The sequence below is a fragment of the Cricetulus griseus genome, chromosome 3, assembly GCF_003668045.3.
Source record: "Cricetulus griseus strain 17A/GY chromosome 3, alternate assembly CriGri-PICRH-1.0, whole genome shotgun sequence".
Taxonomy (NCBI): Eukaryota; Metazoa; Chordata; class Mammalia; order Rodentia; family Cricetidae; genus Cricetulus; species Cricetulus griseus.
This window is the reverse complement of record NC_048596.1, coordinates 195,002,291-195,024,455: the sequence shown is the minus strand read 5'-3', so window position 1 is coordinate 195,024,455 and position 22,165 is coordinate 195,002,291. Positions and strand designations below refer to the sequence as shown.

The 22,165-nt window shown below is 44.6% G+C and overlaps 1 protein-coding gene across 1 annotated transcript in view; it reads right to left on the bottom strand.

Annotated features, from left to right (window-relative positions):
- Positions 1 to 22,165, bottom strand: part of Cdh13 (cadherin 13) — a 997,178-nt gene that overhangs the window by 931,966 nt on the left and 43,047 nt on the right. The gene's annotated exons all lie outside the window — the stretch shown is intronic.

Below are 22,165 nucleotides of genomic sequence, written 5' to 3'. Positions count from 1 at the left end.
GATGATGAGGACAACCTGGAATGGGTGTGGCAAGCCTCGCCTCTCTGGAAACAGACATCTGCAGCCCCTGAGAACATGCTGCAAATTTTTCTCAGACTACCTTTTAATGGGAATACAAACACAATTCTTCTTGGATGTCAGACCCTTCTGAGACCCTGATAGAGCCTTTGTATATCTAAAATTGAAAAAGAGGCGATGTGAACACACATGGTAGCTTAAAAGATGTCAACAAGTTTTACGACGTTCTTTTCCTTATGAGTTGACTTGAATAACTCTTCACCCCTTAAGTGTGGTGCTGCCCCCAGTGACCAGCTTCCCACATCTGGAGTGTGAGGAAGTAATTGTGTGCAATCTCTGAGATTAGGACCTTCGTGGCACACTGGTCTCTCTCTCCCTTGCCTCCCTCTCTGGGATGCTTTGGTGAAGGTAATTTATCATGCCATGTAGGTGCCCCTGGAGTACTATGGAGAGGCACAGTGAGCTAGGAACTGAGCCACATGAGGTGCCATCTAAGAATTGTCTCCTCATCCCTAATGGGGCCTGCAGCTGGCTCCCTCCTTGACCAGCGTGTTAGACTAGATGGCAAAATCATGAAAGACTTCAAGCTAAGAACCCTTCATTTACAATTCATTAGACAGTAAACATTTTTAAAATTGCTAAATTTGAGGCAGTAGATTAATTACTACACATAGCACCAGATTAAAATCAGCTATGTTGGCCTAATTGACTCAAGAACAAAGAAGTCTTGGGACATGAATGGAATGGAAGTGGCCTGTAGATTCTGCAGTCCCAAGCACACAGACTTTTCTCCAGCCATGTGAGCTATGGGAGTTCTCTGATCAATGCCTCCCCTTTGAGGTCTTGTGTCCATCAAACCAAAGGTGCATAAATTGGCATGACATCTGTGTTATCACATCAACTATTTTGTGATGATTAAAATCCCAATCCTTGCAAAAACCATGACTTTGTTCATTTTTGAGTATAATCAGCATTATTTTCTTCCTGTTTAACTTGCATAGTTTGTGTTTTTCCTTATTGCTATCAGCAATATTAGGAAGTAACCTTGCAGTGTATCAAATATTTACAATGTTCTATGGCATCAATGGAGTCAGTCTCAACTGTAATGCTCTAGAATGAACAAAGCATGTCTGTGGGTGTTTCTATCCTCTCTTTTCCAATCAGGATGCTGGGCAAAGATTTTTATCAGAGTCCCAGAAAAGTCGGTGTTCACAAAACATCTACTCATCCCAAATCTAAGGGCTTTCCCTCATCCTGTTCACAGACAGTAGGTGTCACCTGCATCTCATGCTTGGGGGAAAGAAAACTATTGCCTGGGATGAGTTAGAAAGGCTTAGTGTTGTGAAAAGTCATTGACAGATGTGTGTAGATAAGGGATACATTCAGTAGGCTAGTAGATTTGAGACCTTTATCTGCAAGGCTGCTTTAAATGGGTTATGGCTGATTTAACTCCATGTTTAATGTCACTCACTATCGTGTATATAATCTGTTAAAAATTAAATGTACTCTTATAAATCCAAAAGTCACTGAGCTCAACTGTACCAGACTGTGCTCCTGTATGGCCTCACACCCTTCCTCCCCTTCAGATCTCCCACTGTTCCAACGCATAGAGGGACAATCAATGTCATGAAAACTATGCTACTTGCAAAAATTCAGCAGAGTTTTGTCAAAAAGTCACCCAAACAGCTTCCTGTTCCCAAGCACAGTGCTGTGAAGCACAGGTGGGCCTGGGCAAAGGGTATGCAGCCCATTGAGAATGTCAGTTTTTCCTCTCCTTGGCTCTCAGAAGCAGCACACAAGTTAAGGAAGGGACAGCAGGTTAAATCAGCAGGTTCCCCTGCTCAGAACAGAGGCCACATTCTAACGCCACCCAGATACAGAGATGGGAGTAGGAGGCAGAGATAGTGGTGAGATGTGGTGTTGAAAATAATTTATCAGACCCTCTGGGCAGCCAAGTGCTGAGTGGGAGACCAAGAGCTAACAGCAGACTGATTAGTGCTTGCATTCCAATATGTTCTCTGAGGAACTCAGAAATATCTGAAGAACAGCATTCAGGGATAACTTGAGATTCTGTCAATGTATGTGGATATTTAAGAGTTTTTTCTTACAGTTAAGAAAGAGTCTGGCAGGAATAAAACTGACTTGGCTCATATGACCCTGTTTTCCCTTCCCAAACCCATGACAGACATTACTAATTAATCCCAGAACACCTTCCTGCTGATCCCAGCTACGCTTTTAGATTCCCTCTCTACACAGCACACCAGGTGGTCACTACCACTCAACCTCATCTGTCTGGTGAAACAAAGCATGTTTATTTGGTTTCCTTGGTCCAGTGGTTCCTGAAACAATACACAATCACTTCCTAAATCACTGAGGATTTTAAGATATTAATAGAAACAATGGGAAGGGGGGTATAAGCACGGTTTAAGAGGGGTAGAATTTCTATGATGGAAAAGAATGGGAAGATACAACCTGACTCCTCCAGGTGCAAGGAGGGAGAGTGTTGAGCCCACCAACCTTTGCCCTTGCCATTCAGATCACCTTTCATAAAACAAAGACAGTGCAGCCTGGGTAGCACAGATTGCTGCCTTATGATTGAGGTGGGGTAGAGGTGGCTTGGGGAAAACATAACAAGATCAGCTAATAACCAGAGGCTTCTTCAGCATCATCGTGCTTCCTGATAAACTCGGGCTGCCTCAAGTACAATCACTCTTAGAATCTAAACTACTCCAAGTGGGACCCACCCTGTTTTCCCTAATCTGAGCTTTTTCTGGTGCTTTCTAACAGCTGAATGGCAGTCATCGTCAGCCGTGCAATAAGGAGAACTGTCAATGGAGACATTACACGACATGCCCATCCTTCTTGCGCCCTCCATGCTCAATCTACCATCTTACTTTGTAGGTTTCCTTTCCACACCAGCTGACTCTCAACACCTACTACCTCACTGTTCTGTAGCCATGTTGGTTCCAGATTAGATCCCATCTGCCCTGCTTCCACACTGGCTCCTTGCTAAAGTCCACTTCTGATAATGCTCTCTCCCTGTTTGCCTTGTGCAGACCTCTCCACTCCCCCAGGCATGGGGCTGGGACACACAGTTAAATCTATGAAGATCCAGATGTGTGGACTCTGCCTATCAGGCTCCAGGTTCAGGGGCCTTCCATTGGCCTGGTCCCTTCCTCCAGCCTTCAGGACCTTGCACATGCTGTCCCTTCCCTGATGCCCTCCCCCCACCCACTTTGGTGTGGTTTTCCTTCCCACCTTGAGTGGAAGGCCACACCATCAGGAAAGCTTCCCTCGCGACTATTCACTTCCATCAACAATGCTCCTGAATATTCACTCGGCTCCTCCGCAGAGATGTCTCCCTTCTGGAACACATCCCAGCTATAACCCCTTTACATATAGGAATAACGATATCTTCCCTGCTTCCTCTCCCCTGTATCCTCCGATCAGCTCACTGTAAATAAACCCCCCTCAAGAATATTTCTTGAAGGAGTGACTGAGTGACTCAGAATAGTGGCTCACTCATCCAGCAGGCTTTTATTCAAACTTGGGATGCTGCCAGCAGAGGGAAATATTTGGGTAGCAGGAGGCATGTCAGTGGGAGAATTCACAAAAGAGCTGAGTGTGCTAGAGGTTTTGGAAGATGGTGGAGAATGGGCCAAGGGGGAGGGGAAAGGGGAGATGCCATTTAATAGTCTCAGTATAATCATAGAATAAATAAAGTTGAGATAAAACCGCCTCCTTCTCATGCCTGCAGGCCATTGATTCAGCTGCAAAGGCGATTGCCCAAGAAGAATATGAATATTGCCTAATACATCGACATGGAAAAAAAGTGCTGAACTTTGCAATGATGGTGAGCAGTCTATAAAAGAAAATTCGGGTGGTAAAATACCAAAGTCTGCCTGTCACATTTTATTATAAGTAGTTCAAATAACGCTGATCAATCTCATCCATGTGGAGCCAAACATTATCTCTCATTGTCAGGCAGGCAGCACGAGACATTTTCTATGTAAGTACCCCAAACTTGTATTTGTCACATAAACTTTTCTGCATAAATACCTCTAATGTGTGGATAAAGTGGGGAGGAAGAGACACTGAGTATCAACTAAGTACCAGGCACTGGATTTTTACGATATTGTTTAAGTGTGCTCTTGCTTCTCATTTCTCCCAGATGTGGACATTGAAATTCAGAGAGTGTTTCAATTACTTACTCAGGGCCACGTACTTAGTCAATGACAGCATTTTAATCCAGGCTTTTGTAGTACCCTGGTGCATCCCATGGACTCACGCACGAATGAGAAGTCTGAAGCAAGGAAGCAAGGAAGTAATATGATTCTCTAGGGATGGCAGAACCCAAGAACTCACCGGAATTTAAGTGGGGACTTTGGGGCTCAGGCAGTATTTTTGGATTGATAACAAACTATAATGGTATTTTCCTATCCCAGGTTTCTCATGAAAGGGATCTCAGGATGAAACTGAGCCTGTCAGTAGGAGGCAGTGTGGAAGGCAGTGCTCATTGGTGAGTCACTATTAGCCAAGATTCTCCGGGTGAGGGCTTGAGTTCTGATGAGTCAATGCCATCATCTGCCTGGAGACCCTTCCAGAGCACTGAGTATGGAAGATGGGTGTTAATGAGCAGCACCTTGACCCTGGGAGATGTTTATAGTGTAGAGCTCAAGTCAACACTGTGCCTGGGTTGGACTCTGTTGTCCCAAGATGAAGGACATTGCTAAGGGTAGAGATGTCCTACACAATTGCATGGTTCTGAACAAGGATTCTACAGATGGTCCCCAGGTCTATTTTCACATCTATATTAGTTTTCTGTCTCTATAAAATTACTACAAACTAAGAGACTTAAGACAGCATGTGCTGGTTCCTCCATGTCTATGCGTGTGTTGGGGCAGGGTATCTTAACCTATACTGTGTTTCAAAATCCCTCAAGTGGCTTCAACAAGGAACTTGCCTGGACTGAAGATAATGTGACAGGTCTTGGATATGACAGTTGGCAGATCCAGTACCTTTTGGGTTGTGAAAATGAAATCCTCAGTTCCTAGGTAGCTGTTAGCAGGAGGCTACTCTGAGTTCCTAGCCATGCGGCCTTCCCCAATCATGGTGACCTGTTCATTAAAGCCAGCAATGAACCTGTCACAGAAGGGACTTTCCACAGTGACAAGGCACTCCAATAGCAGTGCTCTAGATCCTCAAGGATTAGCCGGACTGGCCATGAGATTAAGGAGGTAAGGATCACTGGAGCCACCTTGGTGGCTACTTACTGCATACACTAAGAGCAATGCTTTGCAGGTTCCTTCCCGGCTACTGAGAGCCACTTGATCTTCTGTTGATACAAGAAATACAGGGCCATCACAGTGGATCCTCCATACTCTTTTCTCTAAAGGTCACACCATGACGGTGGTGTCCTGCTCAAGGCATCCTCCGAGAAGGTTTGGGTGACTTACCCTGGGGACAGGATGAGTCTGGTTTGAACTTAAGAACCTGGTGTCACTGTATTGGGTGGTACAACCTAGCTGTTTTGACTATATATCTCTCTGTGGCTGACTTCCCTTCAGCATCTTAGAGGGTGGCTGCTCCCACAACATAACTCAGGTGTTTCTGTCTAAGCACAGATGCTAGAATTGTCCCAACCATATCCACTATCCCTATCTCAGAGGCCACCTCTAGTCTCCATGTATGCCAGTGGCTTCTAGCCTTTCTGCTGAAGGCTATTCCCAGCCAGTAGCAGTAATGGACACTAGTCCTCATTAGATGTGAGGGCTGGCATATGAGTGCCCAGTCTCTCAGGCCTGTGGCAGGATAACTCAGATCTATGCCATCTTGCATGGGGGTCTCTCTAAAATCAATTCAAGAACTCACTCCTTGCATTCAAGTTCTCTCTGGAGCCCACTCTGGGAGAGCACAAGCAAATGACACATACAATGAGCCTGTGCCACTTTATGGGCAGGTCAATTCCAGGAGTTAAGAACCTTCTTTTACCTGGGATTCAGAAGGTACTATGGAGAACTGGATGCAGAGGTCTGGGAAGATGCCCCACCCTTGGTTCTCAGAAAGAGGGGTGAAGCAGACAGAACAAGACACAGTGTCTTGAGTTTGGTGTTAAGTCATTCATTGAGCTGACTGAAGCTTCCCAACAAGTACATGAGACAAGTACAATCACCATATTAGAAAGGAGAAATCTAAGCCCCTGAGCATCTACTGAACTTGGTAGGAAGATATAAGGGTACATTCTGAGGCCAGCTCTGCCTAGACTTTGAGTCACATCCACCCCTTCTTTACATCCCATAATGACTCAAGCTACACTGTCACATGATTCAAACCACCACCATTGTACTCTTCCAACATTATCAAACAACTTAACACTTGACTTTATGTTTAAATACCCTGTCAGTGCTCATACAATTGACTGCAAAATGAAAACAACACGAAACAATACAAACTTATCTTCTTATAGTTCTGGAGGTCAGAAACACAAATGAGTCTTCAGAGGGTAGCCAAGAGAGCTTACCAGAGTCGGTTCCTTCCAGAATCTTCACGGATGAAATGACCCCAAGTCTATTCCAGATTCTAGAAGCAGCCCACATACCTGGGCTTATAGCCACCTCACTTCAACCTCTGCTTCTATCATCAGATCCCTAAATCTGACCTCCTGAAGGGGGCCTGTGACTATTCTAGGCCTATCTGGGTATAAGATGTCTCTTACCAGATAGAATATCTTCATCTCAAGAGCCCCCAGTGTTCATATTTGTAAAGTCCCCTTTCCCATGTAGAGTGACATTTGCATATTAAAACATGACCCTTGAGGGCCATTCATAAGCCTGCCAGAAATACAGTTTGCTTTCCTATAGTCAAGGGACTTCTATGTAACAGATCAAAGTTGTCAAATCTAGTCAAACCCCACTGGTGGCTTCCCACCAGCTTCTGAAGAGACCCAAGCTTCCTGCAGTTCTCTGCAACCTACTCCTGGTACTCTGTCCAGAGCTGTCCCATTATACCTCTTCTGGACCCTCCCCATGCCCTGGAGAACCCATCTCCCTGGGATCTCTTAACTGTTCTTCCTTCTGTGCATAGTTGAACACTCTCAGGATGCTATCAAGATTTGGTCTGAGCATCAGGACCTCAGAGAGGCATTTCTGCTTGCAGTCTTTATGAACTGGTTGCCCTGGAAACCTGCTCTGAGACAGAGCTATATCCAGAAGGATTGGGGGTAGTATTCCCTTAAGATGGTCCATAAGGCAACAAGGAAGGCAGGGCTGAGATGAAGACCCACAGGAAGGTTGCCTCTATGCTTCTTCAGTTGCCAGAGTGAGATCTCAGCTTGGGTGAGACCTAGTAGAATTGTTGTGAATGGAGTTGAGGCCACTGGGTCATGTGCTACCATCATGTCCCAGTGGGAGAATCTTAGACTTGTTCTTCTCTTTCTAGGCCCAGAACCATGCCTGCTACAGCATGGTTGCCCAGAAAACATCTGCTAAAGGCAGGAATGGATCTAAAGCCCAGGTACACTCTTATAAATCCTCTCTGAGTCAGCTATTCCCTGTGTGTCTTCACAAAGCTTGACAGTCTTCCCTCCAAGCTTTGACCTTGGTGACTGATTCCTCATCTGCCACATGCAACTAAAGCATCCACCCTCAACCCAGCCCTGTCCTGTTCCACAATGGAACATGCAGACGCAAAGCTGTCAATCAACTCAGTCAAAGCCAGGCTGGATCAGCCAATACCCAGCTGGCTGATCCTAGACCTGTGAACAGCTTTATGCCAGGTTTGTTGTATGCTCTCTCACACACTGAGATATTTAGAGGTCCTTTCCTTTATTCCTAAGCAATGCTGGACATTTTGGATTCTGAGACACACTGGCTCAGGGACATCACTGTATCTACAACAGTCATCTCCATGTGAAACTCTTGAGATCAGAAGAAACATCTCAGGTGCTTTTGTGCAAACTTCCTTAAGGTGAGCTCCCATCCACAGACTGGATTAGAGAGCTGTGTGGTTTTGTTCTTGACAATTACAGAGCAACCACAAATGTGTGCAGTCTCTCTTCCGAGTCACTGATAAGTTTGTAAAATAAGACCAGCTCCAGCACCACACTATTCTTAGATGTTAAAGTTTTTAAAAAGCAGTATTGCTGTGCCTAAGCCAGATTCCTTATTTAAAGCTGAATATTAAAATACAACTAGACATTTAAAAATATATGAACTCCAGGGTGGAGACATTTTCAAAGCTTTCTGCTATCTATCTGGTACATATTGCTGCTTTTCTTGTACTCCATGTTTAGTCCCCTGTTGCCTTTCCTGACCTGGGGTTCTGAGCACCTCTTGAGTTATTATTTGTGAGGACAGAAAATGCATTGCTCCTTTCCCCCTCAGACTATGTTTGCTTTATTTTGGGGTGGGTCTGCCCTTTCAGCCATATAGGCAAATTTGTTCAGATTGTAAATGAGAATGTAAATAGAATTACTAACATCAGGATGCCCTTACGGCACATTACTAGGATGGGAGGAGTTGTGTGCAACCCTGGACCTGACTCACAACAAATGTCAGAGCAGCAGATAGACTTGCTACCCTAAGCAGCAGCCCAGACAATAACCTTTAAGCATGGCCACCAGGGGATTGGCAAGGACTCAAGGGAACACCTTCCCACAGACTTTTAGAACAAGGGGCCTCCATTTTACATTCCAGTTCCAAGATCCAGACATTTGAAATCAAAGCAACCAGCCCTAAGCCAAAGGAAATTATAAAGTGACTGTAATTATGGTGATCTCAAAAATGGGCCAAAATGATAAAATGGCCTTTTCATAAGGATTGAAAGCCAGGACTCGCATTTGCTGAGCAGGATGGTCCCACGAGTGTGTGCCCATCTCTAATTCAGATTCTTCTTCTAATTCAGACATTTTTCTCCAGCCTTCTAGCAAATGTCAGCTGAACGGCATGCCATGCCAGTTATATCTTGAAAAGTTAAAATGCTTGGATGCAGACTAGTTAGAGGAATAAGCCTGAACAAGTGTGTTAATCCATAGATGAACACCCCTGGCCTTACACACACATCCCCTTAGGCACATGTGTCGTTAGGGTACAAGACGGCCTAGCCGGCTCTTAAACTGAAACATTCAGGTCCAGTCTGGGGAATTCACTCGTGGGCCCTGGTTCTCTGTGTCTTCTGAATCTGTGTGACCTGGCCAGGGCCCTCTCCCCAACATTGTGGCTTCCTTTCCAAGAAGCAAATGGTCACATGATCTGCCTAGCCCCTCCCCTTCAGCTGTATATCTGCCCGGTCATCACAGCACAAACTCGGTCTCCTTTCCTCTTTCACTTTTTTTTAAAAATTATAAACTTCTGAAAAATATTCCAGAAATTAAAAGAATGATTTGATTGACTACTTACACCCTTCTTGGATCCTTATTTCTTATTATGGAAGCTTCCAGAAACATCCCAAAGTAGTTACATACAAATAACCTCAAACGAATGATGTGTCTGGCAGTAGTCTTTAAAATACCTTGTCATTATTAACAGATTTTAGTTTTTCTTGCTTAGGTTTGGTATTGATTTATTGAGACAGGGTCCTGCTTTATAGCCTAGGCTAGCCTGATATTCACTATGTAGACTAGTTTAACCTCAAACTCACGATATTCCTGCCCCAGCCCCCCCCAGTGCTGGGACGGTAGGCATGTACCACTATGCTCGACTCTGAGCTGATGTGAGTCCCCACCAGAAAACATGTTTCAGACTAGAGTGCTACGCTCAGCTAAGCACAGGTCTTGAGTAATCATCATAAGGACCAGATATGAACTTGTGATGGCTGTTACTTGGCTTAGTAAACAAACACCTCCTTCTTCACAATTGCCAGAGCTGAGGCTCAGAGGTCTTAAATATGCTCATGTATGCAGTTGGTCTTCACTTAGGTCCTTGACATGTTTAGGTGCTAGGATCTGCAAGCAGAAACAACATTCTCAAACAGACAGGGAACCTAGCAGCATCTGTGGGACATACATAGCCAGCAAGGAGCAGGGGTTGCCAGGTGATGCCAGCACTGAACAAGTGGAGCCTTAACTGATGTACTTGAGGCAAAAACCAAGCAGCTTCCCAGGACTTTGCATTTTAGACATGCCAAGGTAAAAGTCCCCATAACACACACACACACACACACACACACACACACACACAAAGAAAAACTGAGAGCCGAATACTGGCCATCTTTCTGTTGGGGCCATTGCTACCATGGAGAGCAGCATCCAGAGCCTGGAGCCTCCACTGCACCGCCTCCCATGGTACTCCTTCAGTATTTCAGTGTTGCAGTGAGCAGGCAAGGCCTCCCACTATACTCTTGCAGTGTTTCCATGGGCAGGCAAGGTCTCCCACCATACTCCTGCAGTGTTTCAATGTTTCAGTGAGCAGGCAAGGCCTCCCACTGCGCAGCCACAGTGTTCCAGTGATTGGGCAAGGTCACCCTGGTATTTGATCTAAAGCTTGTCTGTATCTAGAAAACAAGTACCTGCCAGGAAGCCAGCCTTACATGTTCCTTGACAGCTTGCCCCGTCTCTGTTCTTTCCCCAAGATCAGCCTATGAGGAACCTCTGCTGGGCTACCATTTTGGGATCTCCTGGTGAATTGAAGCCACGATGGAAGGGTTCAGAGAACTTCTTTATGCTGAAGAGTAATGCTGGCCTCTTGCTCACTGTACCTACACATTCAGAAGAGTCAAGTCCCACTGCAGAAGGCCCCGTATGCTCAAGACTAAGCCGTTCAAGGCGCTGCATCCTTTCTTCCTCTGGATACCCCTTACCTGGCATTGGTCATGGGCACTGGTTTCTCTCTGACATCAATTTGAAGTGAGATTCTGTGGCAAATGAGAGAACCTGTGCCATAATTAAAGTACTGGCACATGTCCTTGACATACCTGACATACAGCATGTAAGACCAGAGACCTTTCTCTCTCCTATGTGGACCCTATTTGTGGCAGAACCCTACAGCTACATAGAAAGAGAGACTGGTGATTCCAGTTCAAGGTCATGATTCAAGTTCCACCTTTGGATAAAGGACAGAGAATCTCTCCTGCTTGTGGGGCCCACTTGGGCAGCTTGAGCATACATTTTCCTCCCTGAATTGCTCCTCAGCATGGGGCATGCTACAGTCATGGGCTCTGGCAGCATTCAGTGCAATACCTACAAATAAACTCTTATTATTACAGCTCTTCCCCAACACTCAGTTTTCTGTGTGCATTAAGCAACACTCTGGACTGCCAACAGAAGGAAGAGTGTCCTGGGTGTTGGAATGTTTCACACACGTTATCACATGGAACCCTCCCCATCACCACAGAAGGAAATGAATATTCTCATTTTCAGATGTGAAAAACTCAAAGCTTAAACTGTTAAATAATTTACCCAGGGGAGTAGCAGCAAGAGCGAGAATGCCTGGTTGTTTCTAAGCATCATAGTCTACTTGGTGCAACATGCTGCCTTTGAGACCCACCAAGAGGCAAGGACAGGCATACTTCAGCAATTCACCCAAACCTGTAATCTCTGCCTATGCTGATAACAAATCACACAGCAAGATGAGCAGTCACACATGCTTAGAATTGTGTATTAATTCATGTGCCCAGGCAATGAACCATCAACCCCCATTTCCCTTCATCTTCTGCAAGACCCTCAGGGGAAGTGTTCAAAGGCCTGTCTCTGCTAAGCTGATGTCATATTTTGGTTCAACAAGGAACATCTTGTTTACTCTTGGGACTACTGTTATTTTCACAGAAATTGTGGAGCTAGAGAGGTGCATCAGTGGTTAAGAGCACAAACTGTATTTGCAGAGGACCCAAGTTTGGTTCCCAGCACACATGTTGGATGGCTTACAACCACTTGTAACTCCAGGAGTTATGATGCCCCCTTTGGCCTCTGAGATTCCCTTGTGTGCACATTTACCCACATGCACTCATATATATAGTTAAACATAAAGCTACATATTAAAAAACCCACAAATATTGTGTGGATGCTCCATGGTTTCTACAAACACAAAACACATGTGTTCTGCAAAAAGCTGGTGGTTCAGCTGATGGTACATTCCTGCATTTCTGAGAAGGGTGTGGAGGGGTACTAAGAGGGTCACTGTATTTCTACTTGAAGGAAAAGTTAACTCTAATTCACCACACAACATAGATGGCAAAGGCTGTACTTTCTTTCTGCCTCAATTCTCAGCACTCTGTGCTGGCTCATCTTGACATAACCAGGAGAGGGTGCCATGATGGGGATGGGTGGAGGCATTCCCAAGAGGTATGCCTGAAAGCCACTTGGATGTATGGCATGGCTGTAGAAATAGGGCCACCTGGGAGAAGGTAGAGGGCTAGCAGAAAGTGTGTGTGTGTGTGGGGGGAGTGTACAGAGGTTATGGGGAGTAAATGTGGCATCAAGATGGGGCACACAGCAGAATGAAAGTGTTAATGTGAAACTCAGCACAGAGTATGTCTCACAACACTCTCACACACTCACAGACACTAACACAAACTCACTCTCACACACTCACACACATTAACACAAACTCACTCACACACTCACACTCATTAACACAAACTCACTCACACACTCACTCACACTCATTAACAAAAACTCACTCTCATACACTCACAGACATTAACACAAACTCACTCTCACACACTCACAGACACTAACACAAACTCACTCTCACACACTCACAGACACTAACACAAACTCACTCTCACACACTCACAGACACTAACACACACTCACTCTCACACACTCACAGACACTAACACACACTCACTCTCACACACTCACACACATTAACACAAACTCACTCACACACTCACACTCATTAACACAAACTCACTCTCACACACTCACTCACACTCATTAACACAAACTCACTCTCACACACTCACAGACAGTAACACAAACTCACTCTCACACACTCACACACATTAACACAAACTCACTCTCACACACTCACTCACACACATTAACACAAACTCACTCTCACACACTCACAGACACTAACACAAACTCACTCTCACACACTCACAGACACTAACACAAACTCACTCTCACACACTCACACACACACACACTCACTCTCACATACTCACAGACACTAACACAAACTCACTCTCACACACTCACACACATTAACACAAACTCACTCACACACTCACACTCATTAACACAAACTCACTCTCACACACTCACTCACACTCATTAACAAAAACTCACTCTCACACACTCACAGACACTAACACAAACTCACTCTCACACACACACACATTAACACAAACTCACTCTCACACACTCACACACATTAACACAAACTCACTCTCACACACTCACTCACACACATTAACACAAACTCACTCTCACACACTCACAGACACTAACACAAACTCACTCTCACACACTCACTCACACACATTAACACAAACTCACTCTCACACACTCACTCACACACACTCACTCTCACATACTCACAGACACTAACACAAACTCACTCTCTCTCACACACACACACTCATTAACACAAACTCACTCTCACACTCACTCACACACATTAACACAAACTCACTCTCAAACACACACTCATTAACACAAACTCACTCTCACATTCACTCACACACATTAGCACAAACTCACTCTCACACACTCACTCACACACATTAACACAAACTCACTCTTACACACTCACACACACTCACTCTCATACACTCTCATTTTCATACACTCTACACACACTCACAAGGTAATGTCTAAAACAGAGGTTCTGTTTGAAAATCTCTGAGATGGTACCTAGGTATACTAGAATATTCTAGGCTTGGTTAAACCTCCTGGAGTGAAGGGCTTGGGGAAAAAAAGCCAGGCAGAGACAGCCCACAGAAATGAAAAGGTACTGAGCCAGTTCTGGTGGGACATCCACTGGCTTCTCAGATTGAGAGGTCTTATGTACCGAGTACCGATATGCACACCTGAACATGCAAGCGTATGTCTCCATTGACAGCTGAGGGCTGTTTGTTGAGCCATTGGTCATTGTTTTACTACATAAACACTCTCACACAATCTTTGTTACATTTTTAATATCTGTGTTTCTCCCAAGTCCATACATTGAGGACTCTCAGGAGATGGCTCAGTCGGTAAAGGGCTTACCATGCAAGCATGAGGACCTGAGTTTGAACCCCAGAACCCACATGAAACAGTCAGGCCTGGTGGCATGGGTTCTTAATTCCAATGATGTGCAGATAGGGGAATCCCTGAAGCTCACTGGCCAGCCAGCCGAGCATATCCCACAAGTTCCAGGTCCCAGTGAGAGATTGTCCCGAGAAGAAGCTGGGCAGTTCCTGAGGAATGATGCCTGAGGGTGTCCTCTGACCTCCACATAGAGGCACACACATGTGCATGTAGGCATAGACTTGCAGCATGAATATACATATGCACCATAACACACACACACACACACACACACACACACACACACACACACACACGTGCACACACACCATCTGTACATTGAAATTCTAACCCTTCATATTAGGAGGAAAAGTCTTTTGGAAATAGTTCATGAGAGTAGAGGCCAAGCATGGGTCTCAAGTCCCTGTGAAAGAGGTCCCCAGAGTGAGGGATCAGAGACAGCTAGGTCTGAGCATGCAGCTCTGATCAGACATAGACCTTGCCAGGTGTTTAGCCTGGGGCCACCTGGCCTCTGAGCTCTCGTTAGTTACAAGCCACTCACTCTTTGGTATGTTTGGAAGACTAAGATGCTTTTCCAATAACACTAGAGCATTACACACTTCCTTGCATCATTTCCCCACAACAGGCCTTGCTGTGAAAGACTTCACTTTGAATCACTCGTGAAGACAGGACAACTCATGTGTGGCTCTGTAGAGAGCATTACACCCATTATCGTAAGCTGCAAGTCTACCTAGGATCTATGTGCCCCTGCTCAGAATATCACATTAAGCATAAACAGCCACTGAAAACCATTTCCAAGTAACTTTTAAGTATTTCTTCTTTAAGAATGTGTTGATTATTCTCTGACTCCACCTTTCTCAACTCAGAGAAGGAAAGCAGAATTTAGGCCTGGGGTAACGTCAGGGCTCTGATAAGCTACTAGTTGGTTTTGTAGCAGAAGTCCACATGGCGCTCTGTTTTCTGGACCTTATCTTCTTATGCCAAAGGACTCAATCATTTAGACAGAGTGGAGAGCTATTGTAAGTACTTTCATTCTGCAGGATCAATATAGACTCGAGATAGGATCTCCCCATGCTCACATTTTTTAAGAGCTATCCTGAAATAGTTCACCAAATCACAACTTCATTGCATATTTGTTAAGCCATCATGGTGGACAGGTCCATACAATGCAATTGCTTTACCAATGTCCAAGGCAGACATCACTAACTCACTGCAGTTCAGACTCTTACCACAAAGACGGAGATAGCCAGGACAGGGGTGTGACCCCACACAACTTTCTATCCCAGACACAAGTGGTTATACCTATTTAAGGGGCTGACACCCTAGACACTCATATCTGGCTCCAATGGGATAAGCTTCAGGAACACATACATGAGTCATCTTTTTCTTCTGAGTTTTACAACAGTACCCTGCAGACCTGCCACATGGGAAATTTGTAGGTGTCTAAGCCCAGGATTTGTCCCTAATACTGGACTGTTTTCCCAAAAGGCTTGAATCCATAACTCTCCTGGATCTGCTGACTTTGCCCTTAGCTCTCCATGAGTTCTTTCTCGACCACTTCCACTGCCTTGGTATAAAAGGGACAGAGAGGACAAACACTCCCCATCTGACTCTCTATCATAGATTTACTAAGAGGAGGGAAGATACAAAAGTGAAAGGAACGTGTATTATAGATCCGTTGGTCCTACAAAAGAATACAAAGCACCTGTTTTTATCAACAGAGAAAACAAATGCCTCTCGGTGCTAGTTCCTGATGACACCTAATGTAATATCTGCCACCACCAGAAAGCGAAAATATCATCTGTAACAGGTCTCTGCCTCCTCGGCTTGGGCCACAGTTTCTCTCTCATTCAATAACTATCGATTGAGCTCAATGGTGTGGATAGCTGGTGGGCAAGACAAACAAGCCTCTGCCTGGATAATGGATGCATTCTTCAACCCATGAGCACTCACGTGCCTTTGCCTGTGATCTCCATGGCCTGATCCCCATCTTCCTGACCCTGAAGGACTGAAGGGCTGTTGCTCCTTCAGGCCCAATGTTATTTGTGGGCTTTTCCTTGGCCTGGCTGACCCTGAAATGCTCAGATTGTAGAAGATGGGGTTAAAGGACCTGGGTGAAATCCCTTAGTGCTGGGCTGCCTTTGGCTCCCATTAGGTGGCAAACCATAGGGCTAAGATAGAAGGTTGAAGGTCAGCCACTTGAAAGCACCATGAGTGTCCCAGTAACTGGACACATTAGGCAAGAGGCCTTAATATTTAGAACCAGAAAGTACCAGGTAGGGCCTAACAAGCAGACAAGCTGGGAAGATCAGGCCAGGGTGCAGGTTCTTTCAGCTTAAACCTTGCCAGAAAAGGGTCACAAAGGGAATCCAGGGGAGGAACCAAAGCCCAGGGCATATACAGAGAGGGTTTAGAGAGACAGGCAGGGCAGTGCCTTATGATTTCCAGTTTCACTTTCTAGAGAACAGGTTCACTGGTGCTAGATACTGCATTTATCATCACAAGTCCTGGGTATAATTAAGGTACCAAGCCCTATGAAGGAGGGATAATGTGGCCACATTCAGAGAGCTTACACAGGGAAGCTGGGACTCAGATCCTGCCTTATCCAGGACTCTATCCTGTATGTGGAGCATTCTTAGTGCCAAGTGTCTTTAGGGCTAAAAGCTGTAGGCAAGAGTTGTGTTCTGTTCCCCTGGTCATTTTTGGTTTTCTTTCTACTTTCCTTCCTTCCTTCCTTCCTTCCTTCCTTCCTTCCTTCCTTCCTTTTCCAAAAAATAAAGCAAAAACTAAACAGTATTATGAAAATCGTTTTTCTAAGACAGGGTCTCATGTGCCTAACCTGCAACTCAAGGTGCAGCCCAGAATGACCTTGAACTTCTGCCATCTAAGTACTGGGGTTAAAAGTGTGTACTACCACACCCTCTGGGAACTGAACTCAGGGCTTTTTGTGCTAAGCAAGGTCCTACTAACTGAGCTATATTCTGAGCCCAGTAATGAGGATTCAATCTAGGTCCTTGAACATGTTAGGCAAACACTCTGATGAGGCTTCGTCCTAGCCCTCTAACTCATCTTTCCAGGCTCATCTTGAACTTAATCTGTAGACTAGGCAGGCCTGGAACCAATGATCCTCCTGCTTCAGCTTCCTGGATAGCTAGGACTATGAGCTAGCTCTCTGGCCTTTGAGTTACTCTGTATGGCTGGGCTGTGACCCTCTGGATGTCACTGATTTTAGCAAGAGCAGAGGCTAAGCCTTCTGGGAGATCCTTCCAATAATTTTCTCTAAAGTGAGAACATCCATTTCCTAATTAATTATCTCCATTAGCTAAGCTCAATTACTTTGTGTCCACCTCCAAGAATACAACCTTGCTCCTTGGAGCCTTCCTGTTTGAATTTCCAAGGGGGCAAATATTGCCAGAAGCATGTTTTATGTAATTACTTACTGTAGATATTTCACTCTCTTTATTTAATGATTATTAAATGCTGAAATTAACTCCACACATGGCTTTGGATCCCATCAGTTTAAGAGAAAGTAAATAGAGTCTGCAAAATTCCAGGGACTGGAGCTGTAGGAGTACTATCCAACCCCAGATGCTCCCATAAGCCTCCAACAGGCAGCCTTTCATGACATCAGGGCTGTCTCCATTCTGCCCTTTAAAAGAAGAACCTGGGAGCTAGAGTGATGGCTCATTTGGTAAAGTGCTTGCTGCACAAGCATCTGAGCATAAATTTGATTCATAAAATCAGTATTAAAAGAAGCCCCTGAATACAGGTGACAATGGGGTGACTTAGGCAGTATATGAAGCCACTGGCAGTGGGACCAAGTTCTTACTACAATGCATAAACTGACTTTGTGGAGTCCATTGTCTACAGAAAGATACCTTGCTAGGACTAGACATGGGGCCGGGAGTTGCTTGGTCCTGCCTCAACGAGATATTGGGATAGACTTAGTTGGCATCCTAGGGAAGGCTTAACCTTCTCTGAGGAGCAGATGGGAGGTGGGATGGGGGGAAGGAGGGGAGATTAGGAGGAGAGGAAGGGGAACTGGGATTGGATTGTAAAAAAATAAATTAAAAATAAGAAAAGCCAGGCCTGGTTATATGTGATTGTAATCCCAGTGCTGCAGAGACCAAGATGAGCAGATCCCTGAATGTTTCTTTTTCTTGTTGCTGTGATGTAATATCATGAAAAAAATCAGCATAAGGGATAAAGGAATTATTTGGACTCATAATTCAAGATTACTCTCCATCCTGGCTTGAGTTGGTCATAGTGTATCCACATTCAAGAAGAAATCAATGAACACTTTGTTCAGCTAACTTTCTCTTTTTAAAATAGATTAGTATCCTAGCCCAGGGAATGGTGCCACCCATAGTGTGCAGGTCTTCCCACCTTAACAGACCTAATCAAGATAGCTCCCACAGACATGCTCAGAGGCCCATTTCCCAAATGATTCTTCATCTCATAAGGCTGACGATTGATATTAATCATCACCCCGGGGACCACTGACTGCCAGCTCAGATGACTTGGTTCATTCTAACATGAAGTGAGAATCTGTCTCAAAAACAAGGTGGCTAGCATCATGAGGGCGGACACTAGAACAGACCTCTGCCCTACACACACACACACACACACACACACACACACACCACACACACACACACACACACACTCACACACACACACACACACACACACACACACACACACACACACACACACACACAAATAGATACAATTTGGTCATTGCAGAGTCCCAGACCCTTCTTCCTAGAAGCACTGAATTATTGTATCTGAACTGAACTAGAAGAGTAGTAATCTGAACTTTGAACACCTTCCCCAGGGGATTCTGTTGACATTGATATCTGAGGACTGATGACAGTGATTTGCCTGATACATGAAGACAGGCTTGTCACTGGAAGCAGGGACAACAAAATGAACACAATCCAGTCTCTTCTCAGTGTATTTTCATAATGAGAATTCAATGTTATCTGGTACTACTTTATAGGAATTATAAATCCTCAGACAAGAGCTTGCAAGCAGTCGCTGATTCTGAAAGTGAAGGAAGAGCTAGGAGGGTAATAAAAAGGGGAGATGAGAAAAAGAAAGCAACACAAATGGGTGGTATGAGGTCTGTAAATAGACATCCGGTGTCCACTCAGTTAGGGCCTCAGAAACCAGAGCAGAGTACACAGGTCTTCATCCCAACTTGAGGGCAGCTACCATCACTTCTTGTCAGGTCTTGACTGAACCTTGCTCCTGGGAACTGGGAGGCCTCCATCATCACTATGTGTGAATGCTAGCTCCAGCAGCTGGAGAGAGCCATGTGGTAGATCACAAGTAGGCTTGGCTCCAGCAGCTGGAGAGAGCCTCAGGTAGACCACAAGTAGGTCTGGCTTGAGTAGTTGAACTGTCCAAAGGTGAGAGCACACGCAGACCTCCACAGCACCTGTTTCCTCTCTACTAAGTCCCAACCCAGTGAAGGTCAAATGCATTTGGATGCCCTGTTCAAACAGTGAGTAGGGGAACACTTGGACCTTGCAGAAGCCAGCTCCCTCTTATCTACTTCATGGTTCAGTTACAATGAATTAAACATGACATACAATTTACTACTGATGGAAACTAGTTATGTTTACCAAGTTGTATAGCCATCATTACTGTCCTGTTATAAGATACTCATCACTCCAAACAGGAATCCTATTCCATCAACATCCATTTTCTCTCCTAACACTGACAGTCATAAATCTGAATCCTGTATCTGTTTTGTGCATTCCATGTCACGGAAGCCATACTGCCCATGGTCTATTTCTGGCTTAATAAGCTCAGCATTATGCTTTCATAGCCTATCCATGTTGCATCATGGGTGATGTCATGGTCTGCATGTGAAGTGGTCCTATAGAGTCACATGGTTCTCAGAGAGACACCACTGGAGGAAGGGGATCATTGAAGATTAGAATTTTAGAGCTAAAGCAGCTGTTCTAACCTTTGGGTCATGAACCCTTTGGGGGGTCAAATGACCCTTTCATAGGGGTCACCTAAGACCATCTGCATATGAGATATTTACATTTCAATTTATAACAGTAGCAACAAAAGTAATTTTATGGTTGGGGTCCCCACAACATGAGGGACTGTATTAAGGAGTTGAAGCATTAGGAAGGTTGAGAACCAATAGTCTAAAGTAACTATAGTTCTATCTCAGTGGTTCTCAACCTGTGGGCTGTGATCCCTCTGAGGAATCACAGGCTCACCTATCAGATATTCTGCATATCAGATATTTACAATATGACTCATAATGAACAAAATTATGGTTATACAGTAGCAACAAAAATAAGCTTATTGTTAGGGGTCACCACAATATAAGAAAGTGTATTAAAGGGTCCCAGCATTAGGGAGGTATAGAGTCACTGCTCTGTCTGATCGTCAGCACTTTGAGATGTAGAGTCCCAGATGTACCCACCCTAACTGCCATCAACTCCATTGTGCATTCCCTGCCATGATGAACTATACCTTCTCAAACCATGAGTCAAAATTAATCCTTCCTGTTTTGAGTTATTCTCTTACATTGCAGTGACATGGAAGTAAGTGATACCAATGTGCTCACTGTTTTTCTGATAAAGTTCCATCAAATAGAAACACAGTTCTTATTATTTTGGATCTCACAGAATACCCACCACCACCATCTCTAGTATCCACAGGATACAAGAGCAACTTTGAAGGACAATTCCCAAACTTGTTATCTCCATTCATGTTCCAAGTCCCTAGCCTATGTGATATGCCTTCTCCTCCAGCTCTCTTCTTCTTTTTGACTGACAGCTCTCTTCTTCTTTTTGACTGACAGACATCAGATGGAAGCAAAGACTACACCCACCCCACCCCCAAGATTTCCCTGTAGGATCCAGGGTCCCTCCTTCTACTTAGTTCCAGTCCCAGGTACTTATGAGTTCTCTTTCACTTTGACCTTCCAGGCCTGGGGGTAGTAATAGCCTCCTACAGGGGCACATGCACAGGCATAGCACCACCTTTCATTTGTTTCTTCCAGATTACCCACACCTCTGAAAACAGTCCATGTTTGATGTCAAAGCACTCATAGCTTGGCTGACTGCAACACACCTCTCACTCTTGGGCTGTTTCATGACTTGTTAGTGGTTCTCCTTGGCAGGTATCCCATAACTCTGGCATCTGTAACAATCTGGGGTCTCCAGAGAAAGCCAGGCCTCACTCTCACACCTTCACACAATGGCCTCTCTGGGCCTCCATTCAAGGACACCTCTAACACATGCCTGGCCTCAGTGGCTTTCCTTAGTCATGGAGGGAGATTCTACAACCCCTTTCTTGTACCATTGGCTCTAAAGCCAGAACCATATGGTCAGAGCTGCCAAGTTCTACTACTTGCTTGGGCTAGAACATGACCCCCTCCGTTTAATTACATCTGCATCGTCTTTCTGTTGTTGAAGGTTTCCTTCACTGCTTAATTCCTTTATTTTTAATTCAATATAATTCTTTAATCTCTTTAATTCCTTTTCATAAATTGGAAGCTTATCTGGGTGGGGTCTTGACCTAAAGCCACCACCCTCTTTATTCCATGTAACATAAGGCTTCTCTTTAATTTGTTCATCTTGACCACTCAATTTATCTCCATTTCATTTCTTGGTGGCTCTTTTCTCTTCAAACTGCACATTTTGTATTTTTCCTTGTCTTGGTTTGCTACTTTTCATTATAGAGCTGCATAAAAGTGACCACTGATAACCATACAATACAGTCAATACTAAGCTGTCTTGAAATCTCTGCCAATACCATTAATCCCAAACTCCTCATTTGGTTTTAGGCAGATTTTTTGGACAAGGGCAGAAAGCAGTCACATTCTTCACCACAGTATCACAAGAGTAGTTTTTAGGCCATTTACTAATATTCTTCTCCTCTGAAACCTTTGAGCCAAGCTGTTATAATGTACATTGCTCTCAG